Source organism: Pipistrellus hanaki (genome assembly GCF_964339955.1).
Source record: "Pipistrellus hanaki genome assembly, chromosome: 6".
NCBI lineage: Eukaryota > Metazoa > Chordata > Mammalia > Chiroptera > Vespertilionidae > Pipistrellus > Pipistrellus hanaki.
Genome location: NC_140508.1, coordinates 13,398,806 through 13,420,195, shown reverse-complemented (window position 1 = coordinate 13,420,195; position 21,390 = coordinate 13,398,806).

Here is a 21,390-nt window from a genome sequence, read left to right as displayed (position 1 = left end):
CCCCTTTTTTACAACCTAATTATTTCAGGGTTTGCGCCACCTCCCCCCTCCCCCCCTCCCCGCACACACACCCTCCCCTGTTACATGTGTGCGTGTGAGACTCCCAGAAACGTGGTGTCTCTGAGTCAAGGGGTGGGGTCCCAGCTCCCCTGGTCACCTCATGAGTCTTGCTTTTGGATTCAGCTCAGGGATGTCACCGGGAACAAAGTCCCCATTGAGGGCGGCCGGGCCGCGGGGCCTCCGGGCCTCTGACACCTAGAGACGCATTTCTCTCGGCCTCGCCTTGGCTCCTTTCCACCCTGCAGCCCAGCAGACAAGAAACCGGGGCCAAACAGCCCCACAAAACAGAAACTGACACCTCCCGCCCCGCTCCCCCCACACGCACACCCTGAGGGGTGACGGGGCAAGAGCTTTGAAAACCAAAAGTGAGCGGAGGGTGCACCCAGACATCACTTGCGCTTGTGCCTGGGGAGGCACACACGGAGAGGTTTGTCCCAGGAAACGGTTGGACATAGATATCCATCAAACAAGGACTGTTGAACAGAGCGCGGGAGAGTGGTACCGTGGCTTAAGAAGACGGAGGGTTGTCAGTGTGTAACAACAGAGATGCGTGCGTCTCCAAGATGTATTATTGAGGGACACGGGGGTCAGAATGGAACATTTTATAATCCTGATGGTGTGAGCCTCCCCCTCACGCACACACACATAAAATGAAACACTATGGAAACCCATAGGAAGCCAGGAAAATAGTCTGGAAGAATACAAACCAAACTGAGTCATTGCCTCTGGGAGAGGGGGCGGCAGAAGGCTTCAGGGCGATGCTCCGACCTGTAATAGCTTCATTTCGAAGAAGGAAAATGGATTTGCCTGTTACATCCCAGCCAACCTCCTTCTCTGGGGACACGGCACCTCACACAAGGAGAAAACCTCATCTCCACACACACACACACACACACACACACACACACCCCATTTGCCTCCTTGGACCACGTCAGAACTCTGCACCCTGTCAGCGGGGAAATAAACAGCCAGCCTCAGGCGCGAACCCAGACGTTCTGCAAACGGTCCAGTGGGGTCACCTCGGGTTAGATGTGGGGACCCCTTGAGCCAACAGTGACTTATCAGAGTGAAATTCCTTCGGAGCAGGGAGCTGTCCAGTCCTCCTGCAGCGGCCCGGCCTCCTGGCACCGACAGCAGATCCGCACTTGAAAGGAAAGGACTGGAGAGGGATGGCTTCGTCCCAGGAAACCATGTCACTGCTCTAACGTATAAAACACGAAACCCTTTCTGAGGCGCTTTAAAGGAATACAGTTGAGCAGAAACAGGTTTGGCTCAGTGGATAGAGCGTCGGTCTGCGGACTGATTCCAGTCAAGGGCATGTACCTTGGTTGCGGGCACATCCCCGGTAGGGGGTGTGCAGGAGGCAGCTGATGGATGTTTCTCTCTCATCGATGTTTCTAGCTCTCTATCCCTTTCCCTTCCTCTCTGTGGAAAATCAATAAAAAAATATAAAGGAATACATTTGAACAAGTTCAGACAAAGGGCTACTGAGAGAGCACGGTATCGACAGAGCCACGTTCCTCCCCCTTGCTGGCTGCAGGGAGCACCACGTCTCACAGGCAGGAGGGGCCAGCGGACCTTGTATCCCACGCAGGGTGCATTCTCATGCGCTATGGATGGAATTCTCCGGAACGTTCTCTGTGTGCTTCGCTTGTCCAGAGGCGGCTTTATCCGGGGGAGTTGCTGTGGAGAAGACAAATGACGTTCCCCCTAGCCCTGAGTTAGTAGGGGCAGAAGAAAGCCCCAGGTTTGGAAGTCGGTCATCCTGGACTTGGGGTGTCCAGCCACCTGAAGGCCTCACATAGCCAGACGGCACCACTTCCCAGGCTCACATCGGTTGGCACCCGACAGGACTTGGTGACACGCAGACTGGGCACCAGATACAGTGGGAAGGTCATGTTAAACCTGGGACAATGCTCTTCCAGTTCCACCTGGCCTCTGCCTGAACACCTCCACCATTTCCTAACCTGCCTTTGGACCAAGAGAAAGCCGGCCTCAGGCTTTCTTCACTCAGCGGCCAACAGCCTCCAGCTAGAACTGTGGTTTCCCAGGGACACATTCCAGTCTTTACAATTTTAAAGTTTGAAAGTATTTCCAGATAAGGAAAAACTAACAAAACATGGAGTTTAGTTCATGATAATCCTGTATAATAAAAGCCTAATATGCTTAGTGTCTGTCCCTTTGTCCATTCAACTAATCAAAGAGTAATATGCTAACATATGCTAAGGCTGCTCAACTGCTCCCTCTAATGTGCACTGACCACCAGGGGGCAGGCAGTTGACCGGTCAATCAGTTGCTATGATATTTACTGACCACCAGGGGGGAGAAGCTCTGACCAGTTGGTTTGCTTACTGCTGGGGTCCAGCCAATCAGGACTGAGCGAAATGGGCCGGCCATGCCCTAGAGCCCTCCTGCAATCCTTCCCTGGCCGGCCAACCTCCTACACCCTTCCCTGGCCCCAATCGAGCACCGCACCGGTGAGGTCCCTCCGCCTGGCCTGCCCCCTCCCACAATCTGGGACTCCTCGGGGGATGCTGGAGAGCCAATTGTGGCCGATCCCACAGGCCTCTAGTGTATCAGTATTGGTGCTTTCATTGTAACAAATGCTCCATAACGTGTAAGATGTCAACAGTAACGGAGACAGTGCGAAACTGGAGACACGTTACATAAAAATTCTCTGTACACTCTCTGTCACTTTTATTTAAATCTAAAATGATTTGCCAAACCGGTTTGGCTCAGTAGATAGAGTGTCGGCCTGCGGACTGAAGGGTCCCAGGTTTGATTCCGATCAAGGGCATGCACCTTGGTTGGGGGCACATCCCCAGTAGGGGGTGTGCAAGAGGCAGCTGATGGATGTTTCTCTCTCATCGATGTTTCTAACTCTTTATCCCTCTCTCTTCCTCTCTATAAAAAATTAATAAAAATATATATTTTTTAAAAAAATCTAAAATGGTTCTAAAAGTGAAAATTTAAACATTTTAACAGACCTAGAAAACAAATAATTCCATGTTGTTGTTGTTGTTTTAATCCTCACCTGAGGATATTTTTCCATTGATATTTAGAGCAAGTGTGAGAGAGAGGGAAAGACAAAGGGAAATACCGTGTTTCCTCAAAAATAAGACATCCTCCGAAAATAAGACCTAACGCATGGAAAAATAAGACATCCCCTGAAAATAAGACCTAGCGCAACTTTGGGAGACAAAATTAATATAAGACACTGTTTTATTTTCGGGGAAACAGGGTACCTATGTAAGAAAAACACGTCAATTGGTTACCTCCTGCAGGTGCCTCAACCAGGGCCTGGGTTGGGGAGGAGCCTGCAACCAAGATACATGCCCTTGACCAGAATCTAACCCGGGACCCTTCAGTCTGCAGGCCGACGCTCTATCCACTGAGCCACACTGGCTAGAGCCCATGTTGTTGCTGTTTAATGTATATATGGAGAGAAATAGAGAGAGCAAATGTGACACAAATATTAACAATTGGTGAATCTAGGTGAGAGATATTTGGCTGTTTGTGGCGTTACTATCTCAACTTCCCAGCAGGTTATAAGTTTGTCTAAACAAAGAGCTAGCAGACAAAGGAAATCAATCTAAAGAGAAATATTTAAGAATGTAAGAGCCCAGGTGGCAGGTGACGTTGGCCGGGTGGCTGCTGAGCTGCCGGCACTTCAGGCGAAGAGGTGCCTGGCAACGAGGAGGATCTGTGACTCCAGGTGACCTCTCTGGGCCCTGAGCTGTCAGGCGCACACTTCCAGACCACACCGCGCTTCTAACACTCCCACACGACTCCCCGTCTCTGCCCGCGTGCCCTCGCGAGGTGAGCAGGGCAGGTGTCACCGTGCCCCACGGCCAGGTGGCGTTTGGCGACAGAGACGGGCAGAGAGGAAGTGTTCCGTGCGCACGGGCGTGTCGGGCACCTGTCCGGGCCCAGGTGGTGAGTGCTGTCGTCAGGGCAGAGGGGAGGGGCCGCTGCCTTTAGAACGGAGGGGAAGCCCCGGGAAGTGTGTCACCAGGGAAGGATGAGGAAGCAGAAAGGTTACGTGATCTTTCTAGAACACCTCTGTTCCCAGGCCCTCGGGGGATGGCCAGTCCCACAGCCTTTGCCGCCTGCCCTGTTGAGCCAGAGCTTGGCTGTATAGACCCACGTGGTCCCCTTCCTGTCTCCTGCTTGGGAAGGGGGGGGGGTGCTTCTAACAGGAGGAACAGCCTCCCAAACCCACCCCCACTTGGCACAACCCATCATTCTCCTGCGGAAGGTGGCAGCAGAACCCTCCGCTGCTGCCCACCCTGTCGGCGCTCAGCACTGACAGGGGCGTCAGCGTGCTGGATTCTCCCTGGAGATAAGCATCTCCATCCCTTCCAGGCCCTTGCCCCTGCACTCCCATCCGCCGCAGCCTCTGCGGCACCTCCGCTCACCCGTCAGACAGACGTGCGCTCTGGTGAGCTGGGGAGGCATCTGGGATGACAGGCTCTGGGCTGGCCTCGGCCCCGGGGCCATAAACATCGATTCAGCAGAGAATGAACCTGCCCTGCAACCCCCTTATCAGTTGGAGGGACTATTAGAGGCCTCGTCCTGACCTGAAAGAAAACCCAGACACCGGCCACCCTCCCTCGGGGCCCTCAGGAGTCACATACTTTCAGAACCAGCCCCAGTTAAGTAAACAGTTTCCTGCACGTGAATGCTCAGGGGGTTTCTCGGAGGACCTGACATTCTCCACTCGGTGACAGTCAGTCGTTTCCTTACAAGCATAACACGGAGAGCGAGCTTTGCATTCCCGGGATGACTTACCCCTCCCCCCCCCCCCTGAGGAATTCTGCGATCCTCCTTCAGTTCAGTTCAGGGCCACGGCTCCATTGAGTGCTTCGATGACACCACCCCCACCCCCACCCCCCCAAACGCATCCTGTATCATTTGATAAGAGCCCTCTGCGCCCCCGCCCCACGCCCGTCTCTCTTCGCCACAAATTTCTAGGAAACGCTTCAAAATGTGCGCCGCCTAAATTGGACCCCGGTGCCAGGAGCGCGAATGGCCGTCCCCTTCAAAGCCATTCTCCGGATTCCCTGCCGCTCAACCGCGCGAGCACGCGGGGCCCGAGACAATGGCTGACGCGCACCACATATTTGTCTTGGCCGGTGTCGTGCCGGTTGGAATCTGCTCTGGGGGGAAAACAAACCCTGCATATGTTTAGGTTTATAATTTATACCAAAAGCACAAATGCCTCACCACAGGGCCAGAGCGAGATGCCGTGTTGAGCAGGAGCCACTGCGCATGGAGGCTCCCTCTGCAGTGGATGCACTGAGGGAGGTGATGCACTGAGGGAGATCACACGCTGCCCCCTTCTTCTCCACCCCCTCCTCACAGCCTGACCCTTGGGCAAATGGCCTGCTAGGCTCCTTCCTCGCTGCCTGGGTGGTGCCGGAGCTGTGCCCCGTCCTGAGAGATTCCCACTGACCACCTCCCTCCCTGCTCCCCCACTATCCCAGGCATCAGGGTCCCAAGCCAGAGAGGAGGAGATGGCAGCATAGGAAGGGGAAGTCAGTGGTGGGGGCCCGGATTCCGACTCAAGGAGTTCTAGAATCGATGTTCTCCATCCTTAGGCGCTTTCCAAGTAAGATCTAGCCGGGATGCTTGACTAACTGGGCTTTTCATGGCAGCCAGGTTGAAAGAGAGACAAGACCATAGCAAGAAAGTAAAATGAGATCATGACTGAACCAAAGCAAAAAGGAGGTCCCGCTCCCCAGATTAAACCAAAAAAAAAATTGGGGAAGAACACAGTCAACCTGCATCTCCTCAGCCTTCTCCACCTCCGTCTCCAGGCCCAGACGAGAGAGGTCCTTGGAACTGGACCTCTCTCGTCTGGGCCTGGAGACGGAGGTGGAGAAGGCTGAGGAGATGCAGGCTGAGAGACTCAGGGTCCCCGGGGTCTCTCCGTGGATAAGCACAGCCCAGAGCTGCCCTTTGGGCTCCAGAACAAGGACCTCGAGGGTGCACTCCGGAGAGACTGCTGTGAGGGTCAATATTATATGCCTTCCCAGACTCATGGTCCCCTGCAGCGGGCTGACCCTTCTCCTCCCGTGGGAGGGGGAGTCTGGATGTCCACCCCTTCGGGGCTGTGACTTGCTCTGACCCACAGAATGAGCTGGCAGGGATGGGTCGCCAGCTTCGGGACCTTCTCCCTGCACTTCCTGTCTTTGCTTTCACTTTCTTTCTTTCTTTTTTAATTGATTTTTTACAGAGAGGAAGGGAGAGGGATAGAGAGTTAGAAATGCCGGTGAGAGAGAATCATCGACCAGCTGCCTCCTGCACACTCCCCACTGGAGATGTGCCTGCAACCAATGTACATGCCCTTGACCGGAATCGAACCTGGGACCTTTCAGTCCGCAGACCGACGCTCTATCCACTGAGCCAAACCGGTTTCGGCTGTTTTCACTTTCTTGCAACCTCAAGACCAGCAGTGGCGAAGGAGGCTGGGCCGGAAGCTGGAGGACTGTAGGGAAGGGAACCTCCGCACCTCGGCCGGCCGACAGCCAGGCCACTGCAGGGCGTGCGCGTGGGGCACCTGGACCCTTCAGCCCGGGCCCCATGGTCAGATGCCGGCAGCAATGCGAGGGAGCCCGCCCACGTGAGAATAGCAGAGCATGAACACAAGTGTTCTCAGCAGCAGTATTCCTAATCCAAAAAGGAGAAACAGCCCAAGCGTTCATCAGCTGGTAAGTGCATAGGCAAAGGGCGGTACAGCCACACACTGGGATACTATTCAGCCACACAAAGGAGTAAAATGCTGATACATGTGTTGACCTTAAAAAATAAGAGTCAGCCCTAACCAGTTTGGCTCAGTGGATAGAGCATCAGCCTGCAGACTGAAAGGTCCCAGGTGTGGTTCCGGTCAAGGGCATTTACCTTGGTTGCGGGCACATCACCAGTGGGAGGTGTGCAGGAGGCAGCTGATCGATGTTTCTCTCTCATGGATGTTTCTGACTCTCTAACCCTCTCCCTTCCTCTCTGTAAAAAATTAATAAAATATATTCTTAAAAAAATAAGAGTCAAACCAGGCTGGTGTGGCTCAGTGGTTGAGCATTGACCTATGAACCAAAAGGTCATGGTTCAATTCCTGGACAGGGCACATGCCCAGGTTGCAGCTTGATCCCCATTAGGTGTGGTGCAGGAGCAGCCTATCAATGATTCTCTCTCATCATTGATGTTTCTCCTCTCCCTTCCTCTTAAAAAGAAAAAAAGAAAGAAAAAATATATATATATATACATATTTACACACATATATAGAGAGTCATTTATATTACCAGCAAGATGGGTGTATGTAGAAACAGCAGAGAAACTGCAATCTGGGACAGGCAGACTAGAGAATCCCAGACAGGCATGAAGAACAGAAGACGGACTGGCTTGTGCCAGGGATAGGGGGGGGGGGGGGGGCGCTGGGAGGGCTGTTTCTGGAGAGCTCAGGTGGTCACGGCTTCTCGTTGGCAGAGTGTGTCAGCTCTTCACCAGGAGCCCCACCTAAGGCAGCCAGCTGAAGAGGCCCCGGTGGCCACTGAGGCGTTTGCTGGACAAGGAGAAGTCCTCCTCCCTCCTCTGTGTATGTCCTCCTCTGGGGGTCCGGGTGGCAGCGCGGAGAGCTCCCCCTCCAGGGCTCCCCGACTCCATCTCACGGGATGGAGTTTTGTTTTTAACGCGTGCTGCGATGCCGGAGAATCTTGAAAACATTATGCGAAGTGGAAGGAGCCAGACACAGAGGCCTACTGCAGACTGCATTTAGGCGAAATGTCCAGAATAGGCAGATCCATGGAGACAGAAAGCAGACTCCTAGTTGCCAGGGGCTGGGGCCGGAGGGGTGGGGGAGGGGTAAATGGACGGTGACTGTTAATGGCTACGGAGCTGCTTTGGGGGTGATGAAAATATTCTGGCATGAAACAGTGGTGACAGCTGTACAGCTCCCTTAACATATTTAAAACCACTGAACTGTGCACTTTAAAGGGTGGTTTTTATGGCATTTACATTATATCTCAAACAAAACAAAAAGAAAAGATGCAGCCAAACAGATATCCAGCCACACAAGGCACTGTGGCCCCTGCTTAGGAGCTTTTATCTTCAACCTCAGACTAACGGGAGCCACTGAAGGTCGGAGGCATACAATGGCAATATAGGTTTGCATTTTGGAATGGTCTCTGGGGTGAGTGGGCTGGATACAGGGGGCATCAACAGTGATGGAAAAATAAGATAAAGAGTGGACTGAGATGGGCAAAGTGGATAGTTTTGAAGAGTGGTGAAGAGCGGGGTGTCGGGAAGAATGCCTGGTTGGGGTTTGAGCAACTCGATGGGCATGGTGCCGTTTGCCCGAAGGCTAGCAGGCCGCACATGGAGAGCAGTTTGCTGCAGCCGCTGTTTCAGAGATATAGTCGTGCGTGATGAGACAGGATCTGGAAGAAATGGCTTCTGACTGGCAGCATCTGGGAAGACTTCTTGGAAGAGGCAGCATTTGAGCAGAATTTTGCAGGGTTGGCCTAGGGCAGTGGTGGGCAAACTCATTAGTCCACAGAGCCAAATATCAACAGTACAACGATTGACATTTCTTTTGAGAGCCACATTTTTTTTAACTTAAACTTCTTCTAACGCCACTTCTTCAAAATAGACTCGCCCAGGCCGGGGTATTTTGTGGAAGAGCCACACTCAAGGGCCCAAAGAGCCGCATGTGGCTTGCGAGCCGAGGTTTGCAAACCCCAGGCTTAGGGCATACAAAGATTCAAGGGGCATGCTAGGCTGAAGGAATCACATAAGCACAAACATGGGGGCTGGGAGTGTCCAGGTCAGAAGGGAAACAAAAATGACGGTGATGCGTTTATCAGGGTTCTCCAGAGAAACTGAACCGATGGGACACAGAGTGACCTACGAGGAGGCACTGTAGAAACTGGTTCACGCAGTTACGGAACCCCAGAAATCCCACGATGTGCCACCTATAACCTGGAGAAACAGGAACGAGCCGGTGGAATTCAGTCCAAATCCGAAGGCCCGAGAAGCCGGGGAGCTGTGGCCACGGCCCGAAGATGAATGTCCCAGCTCCAAGGGCACAAATCTGCTCTTCCTCCTCCCTATTGCCAGATGCAGGCCCTCGGCAGATTGGAGGATGGCCAGTAGCATTGATGAGGGTGCCCTTCCCCACTCACCCTCCTGGTTCATCACTAATCTCTCCCAAGACACCCTCCCAGCCACACCCACCGGCCCTCCGGGCATCCTTTACCCATCATGCCGACATGAAAGCCATCACCAGTCTACCCCTTGTCAACTTGGCACCTATATGCACCTCCTTGGACCGTACTAAATCTCCTAATGGAGACAGTGCCTCGGTCACAATTCTGCCTAACGTGATACAACTATCCTGGGAACAACTGGAAACACCCGAAACTGGCCAGGAGGGGTGTCCTCTCATTGCTCACGCCTCCCCTGGGAGGCACTAGCCCCTGTTCACAGGGGGCTGAGGTTCCAATGGGCCTGAGTGACTTACACCTGATGCCCCACAGCTACGAGGAGGCTGGCTGATTTTTAATCTTAGGTCTATTTGGGGGAGCGGAAGGGGGGGGGGGGGATCCACAGGGTAGGTTCGGGCCAACGTATAGCATGTGGGCTTTATTTTATAGCCAATAAAGTCATTCTCTTCTTGGGCTGTAAAACTCAGTCTTCCTCGCAGGTCTGTTTTGGATTACACATTCCGATCCCTCGAATCTTTCGATTGCAAGTTTCCTTAAGGGAGACATTGTGCTCATTGTTTGGAAAACGTGGTCCGTGTCACACAGGAGATGATGGAGCACTCCTGACACCTCCACGCAGGGATGGAGGGTGTGTGTTCGTTAAGTGCCAGAGAGCCGTAACCTGGGGGCGCCGTGTCCGCCGGGCGGTGACAGCCGCCTCCTTTTACACAGCAGACCGTCTTCTTCCTGCGGCTCACACTCCCGGGCTCTGCTCTGAGCCGTGCGTACCCAAAACAAATACATATTTGTTGAATTCTTGTTTAATTCTGGTTGGATTCCAGTTGTTGAGATAGAATCGTTTCTTTTATAGAATGCATTTTTTAAAAATATGTACTTGGATATTTTTACCATATGGTTTCAACAGCCATGGGGGAAATCTTGCAATATTTTTAAAGGGAGAAGGGGGAGGCAGGGGGGAGGTCACAGGGATGAAGGACACAATGGTCAGAACTCGGGGACCAGCGCAAACCTAGTTGGAGACGATGGGGACATCTGAAAGGGGGGAGAGTGAAGGGGAGCAGGCGCCCAGCACATGCCCCCAGCGTGTTTCTCACCCGAGACACCACGCCATCGGGGACCCCTAGCGGGCCTGGCTGAGGGACAGAGCGGCCGGGACGGCTGGTCGCTGCAGCCCCAAGAAGAGCAGCATTGCCTCCCAAAGTCAGTCTCCCGTCTTCCCTGGCCTTTCCCAGAAAGTGCATCGTTTCCCAACTCGCCTCAGGACAAGCACGGCCACAGGTGCTCCTTAACCAGGCAGGCTAAGGACCTACCCTAAAACCAGAGAAATGGAATGTCCGGGAGAGATTGTTAACGGAGCGATGACACACATGCTACTCGGCTCAGCGGCGCCTCAGCTTCATCTTACAATCGTGATGGGAACGAGCCCCCCGCCCCGGGGTGAGGGGAGGGGGAATCGGGGAGTCCCAGCCATGAGCTCAGCAGCGTGCTGGCACCTGTCCCTCCTCGATGGCCGGCACCTGCTTATCTCCTCTGTTTGTTCTGTTTCACGCGAGGCACACATCTACAGCATCACCGTCTCCAGCCTCTGCCTCAAGCGGGGAGTCTTCTCAGAGTCTGTGTCTTGTTTCACCTGAATATACGCCACCTCTTTTGTGTTTTGGCAACACCGCCGGTGCCCTGGCTCCCCTTTTGCCAGGTCAGGTGGAGATGTGATGCCTTGGGTTTAGCCTAAGGCAGTGGTCGGCAATCCGTGGCCGCGAGCCACATGAGGCTCATTGGCCCCTTGAGTGTGGCTCTTCCAAAATACCACTGCCTGGGCGAGTCTATTTTGAAGAAGTGGCATCAGAAGAAGTTTAAGTTTAAAAAATGTGGCTCTCAAAAGAAATTTCAATCATTGTACTGTTGATGTTTGGCTCTGTGGACTAATGAGTTTGCCGACCACTGGCCTAAGGTGGTCACTGCCTCTTAGAACTACGTAGGTTTCCATCTCTCGGCCTCATTCACTGACGAGCACTGACCCTGGAACAGAACTATTCTAGGTCCTGGAAATAAAGTCCGTGCCTTAGAGGAGCTCACCTCGTCGGGGAGGCAAATAATAAACAAAGAAAGCGAGTAGGTATGTCCAGCACCTGAGCCTTTCTCGCCCGGAAGCAGAGAGCAGGAAGAAGTGAGAGAGGCAGGGGGACCTCACAGGCCCTGAGTGAGGGGAGGGTGGTAGGAGATAAGGTTGGGGGTGGGGGGGGAGGAAAGATTTAGGCTAACAAAGGCTATTGTGAGGAGTTTGGATTAACTCTGTGTGAGATCAGACATTTTCAAAGGGCTTTAACCAGAGGAGGGACAGGCTGTCACTAGGTTGTTCCACATTTTACCTTCTGGCGTGGTGTGGGGAATAGACCGTAGAGGAAGGGGCAGGGGTAGAAGCAGAGAAACCAGAGAGGTGGCTACTGCATGAGTCCAAGCCAGAGATGGAGACTCGGTCCAGAGCACAAAATCTGAAAGTGGTGAGAACAGCTGGATTCTGGGTATTTTTGTTTTTTTGTTTTTTTTTTAAATATATTTTATTGATTTTACACAGAGAGGAATTGAGAGGGACAGAGTGTTAGAAACGTCGATGAGAGAGAAACATCGACCAGCTGCCTCTTGCACACCCCCCACTGGGGATGTGCCCGCAACCAAGGTACATGCCCTTGACCGGAATCAAACCCGGGACCTTTCAGTCCGCAGGCCGACGCTCTATCCACTGAGCCAAACCAGTCCTGGCAATTTTTGGAAGTCAAGCCGATAGTCTTGGACGTGGGGTTGTAGTCATCTGGAAGACACATCTGCAAAGATGGAGTTGCCATCGCTGAGGAGGAAACGGCTTCTTGAGGAGCAGAGGGTGGAGAGAGCACAAGTTCCCTTTGAGCTGCCTGATAAGTAAGGGGCTGAGGAGGCAGGTAAATACACACATAAGGAGAGAGATGGGGGCAGGAGATATCTATGTGAAGCCGTGTCATTGGATGAGACCACCTGGGGGAGGAGTCACAGATGAGAAGAGGTCCAAGGACCCAGGCCTGGGTGCTCGGGGTGTAGAAATGGGGCCAGCAAAGCATCGGCTCTACAGGTGCGGAACCCAAGCCCTGCTTAATGTGGTCACCGGTCACTGCACTTCCATGGGCCTGCTGACAGTGGAAAGAGACCTGGCTTTAGATTCCCAAGATCTGGCCCCTGCCACTCACTATGGGATCTTGAGCACAGCATTGTACTGCTCCCGACCTCCTCCTAAAAGTGGGGATGCTACTTCCCCAGCCACAAGGTGATTGTAAGGACCCGGTGAGATTATGCGGGGAGGGAATACTGCAAACTCGAAAGTGTTGGTCAACACTTAGTTCTTTCTCGAGGGGCCCAGTCCAGAAACTCAGCCTGGCTAGGGGGACTCAGTGATTGGGGGTCAACCTATGAACCAGGAGGTCATGGTTCGATTCCCAGTCAGGGCACATGCTGGGGTTGTGGGCTCCATCCCCAGAGTGGGGTGTGCAGGAGGCAGCCGATGAGTGATTCTTTCTCATCATGGATGTTTCTGTCGCTCCCTCTCTCTTCCTCTCTGAAATCAAGAAAGGTATATTTAAAAACAAAAACAAAACAAAAAAAGTTCATTCTGAGTCCAATCATATCGTCAACTTTTACTCATTCAACAAACATTTCCCGAGAGTCTCACATATCCGCAGTAAGGATAGACACAGTCCCTGGCTTGTTGCAGCTTATTTTCTAGTAAAAGGACCGTCATCCTAACAGGCACCTTTAATAGAACTCTACTTCTCTCAGAATCCTTGCATTTTGTGTTTTTAAGGTCGGTTTTTTGTTTTTTGTTTTTTCAAATTTTTTTATTCCTAAGAGGTGAGGAGAGAAATGATCAGGTTTTTATTTGTAAGTGCTGCTCCCCTGAGTACAGATATGTGTAGAATCATTGCTATGTTGTTATTGTTTTGTTGCTTTTTAAAAATACAGGTTTACAGTTGTGAGTATGCCAAACAGTTTATTCTTGTATTATTATTTATTAATTATCATATTATTTTCCACATTAAATGGAAAATATGTTTTTATTTTTTTAATGTATTTTTTATTTCAGAGAGGGAGAGAGAGATAGAAACATCAATGACGAGAGAGAATCATTGATCGGCTGCTTCCGACACACCCCACACTGGAGATTGAGCCCACAACCCAGACATGTGCTCTGACCAGAATCAAACCGTGACCTCCTGGTTCATAGGTCAACGCTCAACCACTGAGCCACACTGGCTGAGCCATTGCTATGTTTTCCTTTTTGATGTTGATTTTGCAATACTACAGGTGCCGCATTCACTATATTACATCAGCAGATCTGCTATGGCAGGAATAAAGCAAATGTAGGTCTGAGAGAGAACCAGGGTGATATGTGCAGCCACATGTGCTTTGGGAGTGTCACGGAATCGGTGAGAGGCTGAGCTGCGCACACACTCACGGGCAAGTGGAAGCGCCCACACTGCCAGCTGTTTTAAGAGAAATTTAAAAATAATTACTTTATTCTTCTTTCCTCTTTTTTTGTTTTTGTTTCGTTTTTTATTGATTTGAGAGAGAGAGAAACATTGACTTGTTGTTCCACTTATTTATGCATTTACTGGTTGATTCTTGTATGTTCCCTGACTTGGGATCAAACCTGCAACCTTGGTGAACTGAGACGATGCCCTAACCAACTGAGCTACCTGGTCAGGGCACAAGTCACTACATTCTTCTGACTCTTGGTTTCCTCGTTCATAAAGGAGTGATGATAATCCTTCCTATCTCCTCAGAATGACATCATCCCTAAAAAGGCCTTTGCTTCACACAGCCCGCCCTCCATCAATGGCAGCCATGAATCTGGGGACTGAAGGTGCAGGGCTGGAGGCAGGCCCCGGAGAGCCCTGGGTGTCAGGCGAAGGTGTGGAGGGGTGGTCCCCCAGTCAGCCAGGCTCTGAGAGGCGGTCTGATTGCTCTGGCTGTAGCCTCAGACCCGCCTGCCTGTGGTGTTTACTAGGAGTTTCAGCAGGAGATCTCGAAGGCCCGCCCTGAGGTGCTGCTTGGTGTTAGGTGTTCGGATTCGGGCAGCTACAGGGAGGGAGACCAAAATAAAGTGGTGGTCCTGGATGGCCAGAGACAGTGAGGCCAGCACAGAGATGGATTCCACTGAAGACAAAGGAGCACAGACAGATATTTGGGAGAGGAAGGGCTCAGAGAGGGATTACAGTGCAGGGAGTGTCTGTGGAATTTGGGGATGTGGCCACTTCTTGTCCTCAAATAGCCTCTTCAGAGCAATGCAGCAGTGATAAGAAAAACGGACTCTCACCTCAATTAGACCGGAACTCTGAGGCCAAATTAGCACCATGAGTGCTTCTCCCTAATGTTTCTCTCCCTCTCCGTGTCAGAAAATCCCACGTCCGGCTCAGACTGCCCTCTGTTGGACACCTCAACCGCAAGTCCCGATCCTTTTCAGCTCCCCAGGAGAAGGGTAAGAGAGGACACTGTTTCCCGAGAGCCCCCCAAGCCTTTGCCGTGCGGTTACCCTATTTCCACGATCACTCTGTGCGAAGGTCACTGTTTCCAAGTGGGGAAACTGAGTCAGGGCGGAGGTAAGCTTGGAGGCCAAGTTCTGTGCTCACTCACTGTTCTCAGCTGTCCCTGTACAGTATATGACAAGGATGGCTAGGTCAAACGAGAATCAGATGTTCCTCCAACGGGGCTTCCAGGGCACCCCAAATCACGGTCCCTTTCTTAAGGGATGTAAGGCACAATCTTAAGGACCTCGGTTAAAATCTGTGACACAAACATAATTATTCAAAGCCTTCACTCCTGGTTCTGCATAGGGCACCCCACCAGTCAAGGCCAATGGCACAGGGCTGTGAGAGGTCGCTGGAAACACTAGGACTTCACCAGACAGAGTCAGGAGTCTGTTCCTGGCTCTGTCTTGAACTCACCTGTGACCTCGATCAGGTTCCCCCACTTTTGGCTTCTTCTTCTTCTTCTTCTTCTTCTTCTTCTTCTTCTTTTAATATATTCTATTGATTTTTTTACAGAGAGGAAGAGAGAGGGATAGAGAGTTAGAAACATCGATGAGAGAGAATCATCGATCAGCTGCCTCTTGCACACCCCCCATTGGCGATGTGCCCGAAACCAAGGTACCTGCCCTTGACCAGAATCGAACCTGCAACCTTTTGGCCAGCAGGCTGACGCTCTATCCACTGAGCCAAACCGGTTTCAGCCTCTTTTGGCTTCTTGATCAGCAAAAGGAGGAATGAGTTCAACAGCACACGTTTCCAACTTTAACATAGGATGTGATTTGTACTATCTTTCAAGAGTACTGTTTTGACAACACCTACAACACCCACTGGCTTCTTGGAACCTATCCTAGAGAAAATACACATATACACGTGTGGGACGTACGCACATGATGTTTACTGCAACACTGTGAGTAATAACGACTTACGTGCCATCACAAGACTAAACGATGACATACCTAGACTTCGGAAGGCAATGCCACCTGGGGAAAAACACACGAGGAAGGCATCTAAGTAGCAGAGTGGAAGTATCACCATGATAGGTATTGAGTGAAGTAAGCAAGATTTGTTTTTTTTAAATCTGTATGGTATGAGCCCATTGCTATATTCATGTGCATATAATAAAAGACCTAGGAGGAAGGGTAAAGGTGAGGTTTTCTTTCTTTCTTTCTTTCTTTATTTATTTATTTTATTGATTTTGTACAGAGAGGAAGAGAGAGATAGAGAGTTAGAAACATCAATGAGAGTCATCGATCAGCTGCCTCTTGCACACCCCCTACTGGGGATATGCCTGCAACCACGTTACATGCCCTTGACCGGAATCGAACCCGGGACCCTTCAGTCCCCAAGCCGACACTCTATCCATTGAGCCAAACCGGTCTTGACAAGGTGAGGTTTTCTTTTTCCCCTACAAAATGCTTTACTTTTAGAATACGAATGATTTTTAAAAATATTCTAATCTGTAGGGTGCTTTGTAATTCTAAACTGGTCCAATCTGAGCAGTCGGAGTACTTGAACTACCAAAAGGGAATGATGATGAGACTTGCACAATATTCCTCGAATCTGGGTGTGTCCAGCGCTTTGTGTGTTAGCCACACCCAACAACCCAGTGGGGTGGGGAAACTGAGGCCCCACAGATGATTGAGCCCTTTGGATTCCTACACAACGATTTATGTTCCTGTCTTTTTGGGATCTCAACCCACGAGGACATTTATCACATTGGATTGTAACTTATGTGTACAAACCCCGTGCTGATCCAAATGTGGTCTGCACAAAATGTGGAATCCAGCACTAAAAAAAATGGGGCTTGCCGAAACCGGTTTGGCTCAGTGGATAGAGCCTCGGCCTGAGGACTGAAGGGTCCTGGGTTGATTCTGGTCAAGGGCATGTACCTTGGTTGTGGGCACGTCCCCAGTAGGGGGTGTGCAAGAGGCAGCTGATTGATGATTCTCTCTCATCGATGTTTCTAACTCTCTATCCCTCTCTCTTCCTCTCTGTAAAAAATCAATAAAATATTTTTTTAAATGGGGCTTGCATTTTGTATGTCTTTGGGATTTTTAAATTCCCCCCCGCCCCCGGTTAATTCATCTTTATTATATTTTACAAAAGTGTCCACCTGTAACAATTAGAAATTGTAAGCTGGTCCTTCAGCCCTGCCTCCGAGAAGCACTGGGCGGAGGGAGTGGTTGAAAGTGGCGCAGGCCCTCCAGGTTTGGTGTAGGAATCAGTATGTCACCGACCAATGGCTACATAGATGACCCAGGAGGGAATTTGCCCAGAACCCAGGTTTCTCAAGCAGGGCCATGCAAAGGGGAGAGAGAGCTCAGGACTTGAAGTTCATGGCCAGACTCCAGAGGAGCATCCCTGAACGCCCATTCTGCTGATTTACAGATGAAGCCAGGAGACCGTTCCCCCGCCCCACCCCACGTCATAGCATGGACCCGCAGAGGAAAGTACCAGCAAGGGCCGCACGCAGAGGCCAAGCAGCTCTCACTGCTCATCGTTGCAAAAATCAGACGGGGTTTGTGGACTAAGATAAACATTCTCCTTACCATCCTGAGCAAGCAGCTGTAAACACAGGCTCCAGACGCAGGTCCTATTTTAAGGACTGCTGTTTACCCTATTTACGTGGAGGGTTTTGGACACGTTTACCTCGGGGTGATGGCACGGAGGAGGGGGCTGGGTTCAGCCCTAGGGCACAGGTTCACGTCTGCAGCCTGGAAGCCCTCCGAGTATGTGGAAAACATTCAGCCTGAAGTCTTTGCCTCTGCACACAGGCAAAAACTCCCCCATCCACAGGGCTGCCGGGCACACCTTGCTCCATGTTGAAATTTCCCTTTCCAGAAACAGATCTCAATAGTTAAAGGGACCTGAGACTAGAAAAATGGCATATTTTTTTTAAAAAAAATATTACTGCCGAAACCGGTTTGGCTCAATGGATAGAGCGTCGGCTTGGGGACTGAAAGGTCCGGGGTTCGATTCCGGTCAAGGGCATGTACCTTGGTTGCGGGCATATCCCCAGTAGGGGGTGTGCAAGAGGCAGCTGATCGATGACACTCTCTCATCGATGTTTCTAACTATCTCTCTCTCTTCCTCTCTGTACAAAATCAATAAAATATATTTTCTTTTAAAAAAAAATTTAAAAAAATATTACTATTATTTTATTTTTTTTAAGTTTCCCTGGAAAGTTGTGCAGTAAAAAGCAGAGTTAGAATGAACCTGGGTCCTAAGCCCCCCTCTCTGTGTGACTCTAAGCCAAACCCTGGATCCTCTCCTCTGTGCCTTGGTCTTCACATCTGCAAGTGGAATAATCATCACGGTCCCTGAGTTACCGTGAGGATTGAGTACCAGGCTGTTTGTGGGACACCTCACTGAGGCCGGACATGGCGGGAGCCTTCAGCAAACACTAGCTCAGATCTCTGTCTAGTCGAAGCCCAAAGGCATCCTGACCAGGAACAGGTGCCATTGACTCAGCCTGTGCGGTGGGCCAGAAGCAGTGCTAGTGAAATGCAACTTCTAGCCTGCTGGGCTCTTAGCACGGCCCTCTGAGGCAGACACCAGACCCTTTCAGAGAGGAGCCTCGGGAGAGCAGACTGCCCCCAGGTTAGCTGGCTTAGGGACAGGCAGGCAGGACTGAACCAGGCCCCCCCCCCCCCCCATGCTCCCCATCCCTGGGCTCAGATGCTCTTGGCTTCCTTGATCTCGCCTTCTTTCTGTTTCCCAAGAGCACGCAATCGTGGGCATTGACTTTGGATGGCTTTGTTGTTGTTCTCAAGCCTCTTTCATCATTGGTATAATTTTACATAAACTTGGCATTCCTTGAAGTTTTTTTAAAAATATGTTCGGTTCTTAAATGTCTCCCAAGGGAGAAAGGGGTTTCTGTAAGTGATTTCGTTTTCTTCTTCTTAACGTTGAACTTAATAAGGCTCAGTTACTGGATCTCCGCTAACGAGTTGGGTTGTTTGCTGGTTTATTTTCGTTTTGGAAACTCCTCTCTGTAGTGAACAGCACTCTCTCTCCTCCTGGAAAAAAAAAAAAAAAAAATCCCATGAGGAATTTTGATCAGATGCTGGGGCCGTGGGGGCATGTTCTCTGGAGGGTGTCATGTTTCTAGAAGGCTCCTAGAAGGCAGCAAGTCTTGCAACCTGACTCTTGACTGACTTTTTACCTGTAGGATCGCCTCAGGGCAGGGGAGAGGGCACAACCATGCCTGCTGCTTCCAAACAAAACGATGCATTTCAAAAAGGAAGGCGTATTTTTAAACCAAGAATTGAAAATTCCCTCTACCCTAGAAAAGGCAATGTGGAAGGGTGAGGGGCCTGGAAATCAATGACGTGGGTTTGAGTCCCAGCTCTGCCCCTTACCTGTGTGACCCTGAGCAAGTTACTTAACTTCTCTGTGCCTCACTGTCCTCATCTATCACACAACGGTGGTAACTGTCTGTATGTTTTCGTGAAGATAAAATAGTGTTTGCTAGGACTTTTTCTGGGTTTTTTTTGGAACTCTCGGGGCTAAAACTGGGAAAGTCCCAAGCAAACTGGGTGAGTCGATCAACTTGAAATGAAATGAGAGCAGACAGACGGAATATTCTTTACGAACAGAACAGCCCTGGCACATTTTAGTGCTCCATAATATTGATGTCATTAGCTGCAGCTGCCTCCAGCATCTTATTCCTCGTGGTTTGTTGCCTTGGTCTCTTGTTTCCTCACTATTCACTCTGCAGGGGCCTTCAATGTGCCCATTATTCTGACAGTGCACCCCAAAGTCCCCGACAAAATATTTCTGTCCATCCACGGGACAAGCACTGGGAGAACTGATCATACGCCAGGCAAGCAGCTTTTAAACCAGGGAAGCGGACCTTTTTCCTGCCCAGGGGCCATTTGGATATTTATAACATCGTGCGCAGGCCGTACAAAGTTATCAACTCAAAAACCAGCTTGATATATTTGGTCAAACATTTAATTAACTCACCTCCCATGCCGTGGGAGGACCAGACCAAATGACTTCGCAGGCCTTGTATGGCCGGTGGGCCGGAAGTCCCTCACCCCTGTATGAATCCTATAGTCTTTTTCCTCATCTTTCAGGCAACATGTAACTTAAAATTAACATGGGGAAATCCGAAGTGATTATAAAATGGGAGACTTGAGTGATGCCCCTGTAGAATGCCAGCAAGGTGGCCACCCTCGGAGCTGGAGTGAGGCCTCCATCGGATTCTCCCTCTGCCTTTGGCTTCCAGAGCAGTGAGAGGACACCGTTCTGTTGTTCTAAGCCTCCCATTTGCTGGACTTTGTTATGACAGCCCTGGGAAATGACTAGTGGTCCCCTTACAAAGCCCACTTCCAGCCCTTCCCCCTCGTGAGTCCTGACACCAGCAAGGGCCCCAGGGTCTTCTGCCTGCACGTTTCCTGTCCTCAATCTACCGTGGACCCCCCACTTCTGACTCCCAAGTGGGAAACCTGTAATGATGTGCCTTCATCACCATTTCCCCAGACTTACCTAAGGGTAAGAATCCCTGGATGATAGTTAAGATTACAGGTTCCCTGAGCCCCATTCCAGAAATGGGACCGCAGAAGGGGGCCCCTCACTCCACATTTTTAATATGCCCCCAAGATGATTCTTAGCCTCAGGCGTGCTTGGGACACCCTGGCTGATAAGATAAATCCAGAAGAGAACAAAGCCCTTGGTTGAATGATCTCCATAAAATGGCACCAAGCCCCCTACTTAAATGTCATCTCCCGAGGATTCTCAGGGTCTGGGATCCATCCCAGTGTGCTCACTGCCTCACTCTTCTTCAGCTGTCCTCCACTCAAGGGTGAGTGAGAACTTGGAAAATTACTTTGTTCTCACCATTTTCCTCCCTAGAACATCTCTTCGTTTCCTCCTTCTTCTGGATCTAGACTCAAAGGCCACAGGCCTTAATGTTTTTTCTAATTATTCAGAGACTAGAGGCCTGGTTCACAAAATTCACACACAGGAGGGGGGTCCCTCAGCCTGGCCTGCACCCTCTCCAACCTGGGACCCCTCGGGGAATGTCCGACTGCCAGTTTAGGCCCCATCCCACAGGGCAGTTGGGCATCCAACAGTTGGGCATCCTTCTCATAATCCAGGACCACTGGCTCCTAATCACTTGCCTGTCTGCCTGCCTGATTGCCTCTAACTGCCTTTGCCTACTGGCCTGATGCCCCTAACTGCTCCCATGCGGCCTGATCGCCCTTAACCACCTCTGCCTGCCAGCCTGATGCCCTTAACTGCTCCCCTGACAGCCTGATGGCCCCTAACCGCCTCTGCCTCAGCCCTCGCCACTGTGGCTTTGTCCGGAAGGATGACCGGAAGACATCTGGTCTAATTAGCATATTATCCTTTTATTAGTATAAATGGCTTCTCAGTGAACTTCTCCTCAATGACCTGGCCCTGCCCACCTCACCTCGGGTTCACCTGGAGCCATTTTTCTCCTTCATCCGGAAGCTCCGGGCATGGCCTTCCTTTGGATTCTTCAAACACACCAAGTTTTCTCCTTTCTGAACTCTTAGTACATTTCTTCTCCCTCACCCCCACCCTTA